Source organism: Callithrix jacchus, chromosome 18, assembly GCF_049354715.1.
Source record: "Callithrix jacchus isolate 240 chromosome 18, calJac240_pri, whole genome shotgun sequence".
In the NCBI taxonomy this organism is placed as follows: Eukaryota; Metazoa; Chordata; class Mammalia; order Primates; family Cebidae; genus Callithrix; species Callithrix jacchus.
In genome coordinates, this window is record NC_133519.1 from 24,008,525 (window position 1) to 24,015,088 (window position 6,564).

A 6,564-nucleotide genomic window follows, 5' to 3' on the forward strand; every position below is an offset into this window, starting at 1 on the left:
ATAAACAAAACTTAAATGATAATAAAATAATTCACAATTTTGTTGAAATGATGGCAAAATAAAAATTATGAGATAAATATATAATGATATATAAATTACACTTTAAAAATTTTCATTTCTCATCCCAAATCACTGGATTATCAGTGGAACATCTGGACACATGCAATAATATTTAAATTCTGTCTTTTTTGACATTTCACTTCTCTTTCAATCATATAAAAACTATAGCTTTACACATATTTTCCGTTTGGTTGCTCTGAAAGTTTACTTGTTGAGGCATGAAGCTATATTTTATTTGATCGTCTGGGTTAACTTGATTTACAATTTTTACAGATTTAAATATGTGGCATGTGGGCTTCAATTTGTTCTTTCGTTCTTAATACCGAAAGTGTTGTTCGTGGGCCTCCACATAGCGTGTGTGTTCTGCCTTATATTATAGTTTTCTATGTACTTTTTTTTATTAGCTGTAAGTTTATTCAATGCAAAATAATCCTCTCCAATTTTACTGAGGTGGCTAACCACGTCCATGACCAAATCCACCTCTAAACTGGAATTCGGTTGCTCACCCACCCCCACCTCGGCTTTCTTGTCGGCACCAGGTGGCACAGCACTCCGTCTGTAGGTATCTCTGTCAGCTTCCCCTCTTGTGAGTATTGCAGGTCTGTCACCTTCCAGACCTTTAGACCAAGCCCTGCCTGTCTCTGACGGCTGCGGCGTAGGGTGACAGGCACGATCTCTGGGGGCAGAAGGAGGTAATCATGGAGATACTGGATACCCTCACTGGTAAGGTACCAGTAGAAATGTCTCCAGGCAAACTATTCCTTCACATAGCCTCGGGACTTGAGAGACAGCATGGCCTTCATGACAGGAAGGTTGGGCACGTTCTTGTCTGCCAGCTCCGGGTGCTTAGGTATGTGGACATCCTTCTTGGCCACCATGACTCCTTCCTTAAAAAGGAGCTCATAAATGGCAATCTGGTTCTTCTTAGGCATCAACATCGTGGCGGCTGTAGGGTCCGTGGCCCTTCTATGTACTTTTAACCCCCCACTTTATTCTCCCACACACACACACACACACACACACACACACTACTACTACTACTACTACTGCTACTACTACTATAAAGCTCCTGGAGAACAGAGATGGTCTTACCCATTCTTGACTCCCCTGGGTAGTGTCTATCACAGTGACTGTAGGCACTCAATAAATAGGTTTTGAAGGCCGGGCGCAGTGGCTCACACCTATAATCCCAGCACTTTTGGAGGCCAAGGCGGGTGGATCACGAGGTCAAGAGATCGAGACCATCCTGGTCAACAAGGTGAAACCCCGTCTCTACTAAAAATACAAAAATTAGCTGGGCATGGTGGTGTACGCCTGTAATCCCAGCTACTCGGGAGGCTGAGGCAGGAGAATTGCTTGAATCTGGGAGGCAGAGGTTGCAATAAGCCCAGATCGCGCCACTGCACTCCAGCCTGGGTAACAAGAGCAAAATTCTGTCTCAAAAAAAAAAAGGTTTTGAATTTCATGGAATCACGCATATGGGAACTGGGATGTACACCTCAAGAAATTTATCCTAAATATGATAGATTTAAGAAATCCAACTGGTAGAAATGATAGATGTTGAAACTCGAGTCTTTTGTCCTCAGGACATATAAAGCCCCATAAGCAATAGAGAACAACGTTACCCAACCTGCCTCCCTAAAGTGCCTCCTTTGGCACAGGGAATGATTTCTGTAGGTGAGAGGGTCACTAACTCAGAGCTGAGCTGTCCAGTGTGTGATAATGAGACATATGTCTTCTTGGCATATATTTTAGAATGAGAAATAGGAAGACATTAAACTTCATACTTAGAGATTAAAGCCACTCTGGAGAACAATATAAATTACTCTTTGCAGTATTCTAACAGTCCACCTGTTCATTCCAGTGGAATGGAATCTAATTGTTTAAATTACCAGTAAAAATTCAACAATTGTTGTGATTTTAGCAAAAATGAATTGCCATTATTGAAAAGTTGACTAAGACTTCCTAATAGATTGGTTGAGCTGAGTAAATTCTTTTTTTTTTTTTTTTTTTTTGAGGCGGAGTTTCACTCTTGTTGCCCAGGCTGGAGTGCAAAGGCTCGATCTCGGCTCACTGCAACCTCTGCCTCCCAGATTCAAGCAATTCTCCTGCCTCAGCCTCCCGACTAGCTGGAATTACAGGAGCCCACGATGATGCCCAGCTAATTTTGTATTTTTAGAAGAGACAGGATTTCTCCATGTTGGTCAGGTTGGTCTCCAACTCTCCAACTCAGGTGATCCAACCACCTTGGCTTCCCAAAGTGCTGGGATTACAGGTGTGAGCCACAGGAGCTGAATAAATTCTAAATAACAAATATATTTCTTTAAAAAAATTTTCTAAAAAAATTTTTTTAACATTACTTCTAAAATATATATTTTTTCTTTTTTATTTTTAAGTATTTGGTACTTTCTCACATATATATATATATGTATGTATATATAAAGCAACAATTAATTTCACCAAATAGCTATGATCCAGGTTTCCAAATTTCAGGTCAGGCAGACTTACACAAACCTAAGAAGATCATCTACCTTCTGTGAGAACACAGAATGTAGGTCAAAATTGTGCTGGTGCCAGGCAAGAACAAGTTGACATATGTGACAAGTTCTCACATATGCCTCATTATCCCACATGGACAGCTCTGCTCTGAAATCAGTGACACTCTCACCTACAGAAATCATTCCCTGTGCCAAAGGAGGCGCTTTAGTGAAGCAGGTTGGGTAACCTGGCTCTTTCTATCTTACCAAGTAAATTTTGTGACTTGAAAAGTTTGTATTGGAGATAATAGCAGGGGCAACAGCATGGAAGTCAGAAGAAACAGAAGGTCTTCAGGAAATAATCAGTAATCAAGTTGGCCAGGAGACCCAGTAATTCTCAAACTTTTCTGTCCAAATAGCCTCTATAGAGAAAAGATAAATTTGAATGTCCCGCTTGCCAAGGAATGTAGGCATTTGGCCCCATGTCCTCACTTAGTCTGTTTTATCTTTTTTTTTTTTTTTTTAGACAGGATCATACTCTGTTACCCAGTTTGGAGTGGTTCACTGCAGCCTCAGCCTCCTGGGTTCAAGCAATCCTTGCAGCTCAGTCTTTTGAGTAACAAATACTAAGGTGCACACCATCAAGTTTGGCTAATTTTTTTTTTTTTGTCGTGATGAAGTCTCTCTATGTTGCCCAGGCTAGTCTTGAACTCCTGGGCTCCAGCAATCATCCTGCCTCAGCCTCCCCAAATGCTGGGATTACAGGCATGAGCCACTGCATCCTGCTTGTTTTATCTTTAAAATGGATGTAAATCAGCTGGGTGTGGTGGCTCACACCTGTAATCCCAGCACTTGGGAGGATGAGGCAGGCGGATCATGAGGTCAGGAGTTCAAGACCAGCCTGGCCAACATAATGAAACCCCATTTCTACTAAAAATACAAAAAATAGCTGAGTGTGGCGGCACACACCTGTAGTCCCAGCTACTCGGGAGGCTGAGGCAGGAGAATTGCTTGTACCTGAGAGGTAGGGGTTGCAGTGAGCCAAGACCATGCCATTGCACTCCAGCCTGGGTGACAGAATGAGACTCCATCTCAAAAAAAAGAGATGCAAATTTTGCATTCTAGCCTATCATATCAATGGTATTATAAAGAAGTGTTTAAAGGTCTGTCATTAGAGGACAATACAAGCTTCCTACTTCCATTCTTGATTAATAGCCTTTCTAGGGAAAAATGGATTCTATGTTGGTTTTACTGACTCATACATATGACCAAGCCTTTTTTAATTTATTTGTTTTATTTATTTATTTATTTATTTTTTTGAGACAGAGTTTCGCTTGTGTTACCAAGGCTGGAGTGCAATGGCGCGATCTTGGCTCACCGCAACCTCTGACTCCTGGGTTCAGGCAATTCTCCTGCTTCAGCCTCCCAAATAGCTGGGATTGCAGGCACCCGCCACCATGCCTGGCTAATTTTTTGTATATTTTAGTAGAGACAGGTTTTTGCCACGTTGTCGAGGGTGGTCTCAAACTCCGACCTCAGGCAATCCACCCATCTTGGCCTCCCGAGGTGCTGAGATTACAGGCATAAACCACCACATCCAGCCTGCCTTTCACATAAATGTATGTTCTTTCAAACTTTATGAAATTTATCATAAACATAAGAATGTATGCAACAAATTTATGTTTTAAAGCTTAATAATAGGACTAAGTTTCTTACTATGTCTTCTCACGAGACTTTCAGGATCAAGTAATTCCTGGCCAAGAAACAAAAGCAAAACTGTCTCATTCCCCAGTGGATTTGAATGAAAACTGGTAATAAAATCAGGTACAATACCAAGAGGAGACATTGGAGAAGAACCAAGCGGGGTCTGTAAGGATATGCACAAGGGATGGCACACATACTTATTCTGTGTCAAGGTCACTGTCATCTGACCATATCAAGCTGAAAATGTCACCACCATCTGGACAGTTGAACATATTTAATTGCAAAAATTAATATTGATGAATATTCTCTGCCCTGCCAGGCTGGTTCAGTAATAAATATATAAAACCTTTAGTTTGAAAAAAAAAAGAGAGTAGCAATAAACTGAACACTGAATAACTACCACTCAATTTAAGAAACAGAACATTCCAGGCTGGGTGCTGCGGCTCATGCCTGTAATCCCAGCACTTTAGGAGGCCAAGGTGGGTGGATCACCTGAGGCCAGGAGTTCAAGGCTAGCCTGGCCAATATGGTGAAACCCTATCTCCACTTTTGTAAAAATACAAAGACTTAGCCAGGCGTGGTGGCGGGTGTCTGTAATCCCAGCTACTCCAGAGGCTGTGGCAGGAGACTCTCTGGAACCCAGGAGGCAGAGGTTGCAGTGAGCTAACATTGCACCATTGCATTCCAGACTGGGCGACAGAGAGAGATTCTGTCTCACAAAAAGAAAGAAACAGAACATTCTAGAATCTTAAGGCTCCAAGTACTTCTCTTCCTGATTGTTACTCCTGTCTGTCTTCCCTTCCTCAAACCACTGTCTCAAATTTAGGGTTAATTATTCCTTATTTTTCTCTACCGTTTACTAGTTTTACCACAAATGTAGCTATTCCTAAACAATATAACATAAAATAGCACAAATAACTCTGTTCATATATATATTTTTGAGACGGAGTTTTGCTCTCATTGTGCAGGCTGGGGTGCAATGGCACGATCTCAGCCAGCCACAACCTCCACCTCCCAGGTTCAAGTGATTCTCCTACCTCAGCCTCCCAAGTAGCTGGGAAAACAGGCATGTGCCATCACGCCAGGCTAATTTTTTGTATTTTTAGTAGCAATGATGTTTCTCCATGTTGGTCAAGCCAATCTCAAACTCCTGACCTCAGGTGATCCACCTGCCTCAGCCTCCCAAGGTGCTGGGGTTACAGGCATGAACCACCATGCCCAACCCCATATTTTTAAATTTATCCAGTGATTCTGAACGAAGTTTCAGTTTTTTGTAATTACAAAGTAATTTCTGTGTTATTCTAGTGCTGCAGGACATCTCGGTGGTTTTCAGTTTTTTTTTTTTATTTTTTTATTTTTTTTTTATTTTTATTTTTTATTTTTATTTTTTTTGGTTTTTTTTTTTGGTTTTCAGTTTTTTATAATTACAGAGTTGTGTCTCCAAGCACATATGAAAAAGAATTTCCTTAGGGAAAATACCCAGGTGTGAAATTATAAGTCATAGGATATATAAATCTTCAGCTTTAGCAAATAGTGCCTGTGGCAGATTGTGTTTTTGAGAGATGACCACTTAGCCATGCATGGTGGCACACACATACTCATGTAGTCCCACTTACTCAGGAGGCGGAGGCAGGAGGATTAACTGAGCCCAGACATTCCAGGTTGCTGTGAGCCATCATCATAGCACTACACTCCAGCCTGAGCAACAGAGAGAGATTCTGTCTCGAAAAAAAAAGAAAGAAAGATGGCCACAAAACGTAACTTTTTTTCCTTCTTTTTTGTTCTGTCCCTCTAGAGAAGAAAAAGTAACGTTCATCTCACATGGACTTTTTACAATGTGACTTTGACACATCTCCCATTAAGAGATGGAGTCTATATCCCTTTCCTTTAATAGGGGGTGGGCTTTTGCAACTGTTTCAACCCAATAGAATACGGCTGAAGTTATACCATGTGACTTTCAAGGCTAGTTCATAAAAGGCCACGCAGCTTCTACTTTGTTACATCAAATACTTTCTCTTAAAAGATCTGGGCTCAGTGTTACATGTCTTTTAGAATTTGTCTAACAGGCTTTCCGGTTTTTGCCGGAAAGCCCCTCAAAAAAAAAAAAAAAGACCTTGGCTGTATTGTAAACACTGTCACAGCCTTGTAAGCACTCTGAGGCCCCATATTGAGTTCAACATAGCCCATGTTGAGAGGTCACCCATAGGGACACAGAGACAACATGAAGATAGACCTTAGTCAGCTGGGCACAGTGGCTTACACTGTAATCACAACACTTTGGGAAGCCGAGGTGGGAGGATCACATGACCCCAGGAGTTTGAGA

At 41.3% G+C, this 6,564-nt stretch overlaps 1 non-coding gene and 2 pseudogenes across 1 annotated transcript; 2 read left to right on the top strand and 1 right to left on the bottom strand.

The window, feature by feature from the left end:
* Nucleotides 1–502: 502 nt before the first annotated feature.
* On the bottom strand, nt 503–998 carry LOC108588931 (small ribosomal subunit protein eS10 pseudogene; annotated as a pseudogene).
* Nucleotides 999–4,254: 3,256 nt separating this feature from the next.
* LOC118149116 (large ribosomal subunit protein eL39-like) lies at nt 4,255–4,410 on the top strand (annotated as a pseudogene).
* A 1,863-nt stretch (nt 4,411–6,273) lies between these two features.
* On the top strand, nt 6,274–6,335 carry LOC118149333 (U7 small nuclear RNA). The gene has a single exon (XR_004736718.1). It is a non-coding gene; the product is annotated as a U7 small nuclear RNA (small nuclear RNA).
* Nucleotides 6,336–6,564: the final 229 nt, after the last annotated feature.